Genomic DNA, 694 nt, shown 5'->3' on the forward strand with positions numbered 1-694 from the left:
CATAATGCTTTCCAGGTTCACCTTGTTCCTCGTTTAGGGCCGAGTGAGTTCCCATGATTGGACGGACAGACCACACTTTGGGTAGCCATCCACCAGTTCTGGGACCTCAGCTTGCTTGCCCCTCTGGCTACTGCAAATCATGTTGCCACGGACATCTGTGTCCTGTTCTGTATTCTCCCTTGGGCACACACCTAGTGTCACATGTAACTGCGCGGGAAGCTTCAAAGGAGCTGCCACTGTTCTTCAAAGCAAAGAGCTTCGGGGCCTTTTTTTTTCTTCTTCTTTTTTTTCTGAAGGGGCCCTCATTGTATTAACAATTTGAGCCAACCCAAACCAGCAAATCCACGGCATTGCGACCGCGGAGACCCCGTGAAAGAACCACCCGCCTGCCCGCGGACCCTGCGGACTAGAGCCCCGAGCGGCTGGCGGCACCTGGCCCCTCGCACTTCGGATAGAGGGTGGAGAGGCGCCCCAAAGGGACGCGGGTGCGACCACGCGGCGGGAAGACGCTCCAAGGCAGCGCGGGCGAGGCTGCGGCGCGGCCAGGGCCGGCGCTCGGAAAGGCGAAGGGGTCGAGAGGCTCGGGGCCCGCCGCCGGGGCAGGAGGGTCTGGCGGTGCCCCTACGCGCCAGGACGCGGGGAGACGCCAGCTCACCCGACCCGCGGGCTCCGGTTTCCTAGCAACGAGGCGGCA

The sequence above is a fragment of the Panthera uncia genome, unplaced genomic scaffold (assembly GCF_023721935.1).
Source record: "Panthera uncia isolate 11264 unplaced genomic scaffold, Puncia_PCG_1.0 HiC_scaffold_366, whole genome shotgun sequence".
Classification (NCBI taxonomy): domain Eukaryota; kingdom Metazoa; phylum Chordata; class Mammalia; order Carnivora; family Felidae; genus Panthera; species Panthera uncia.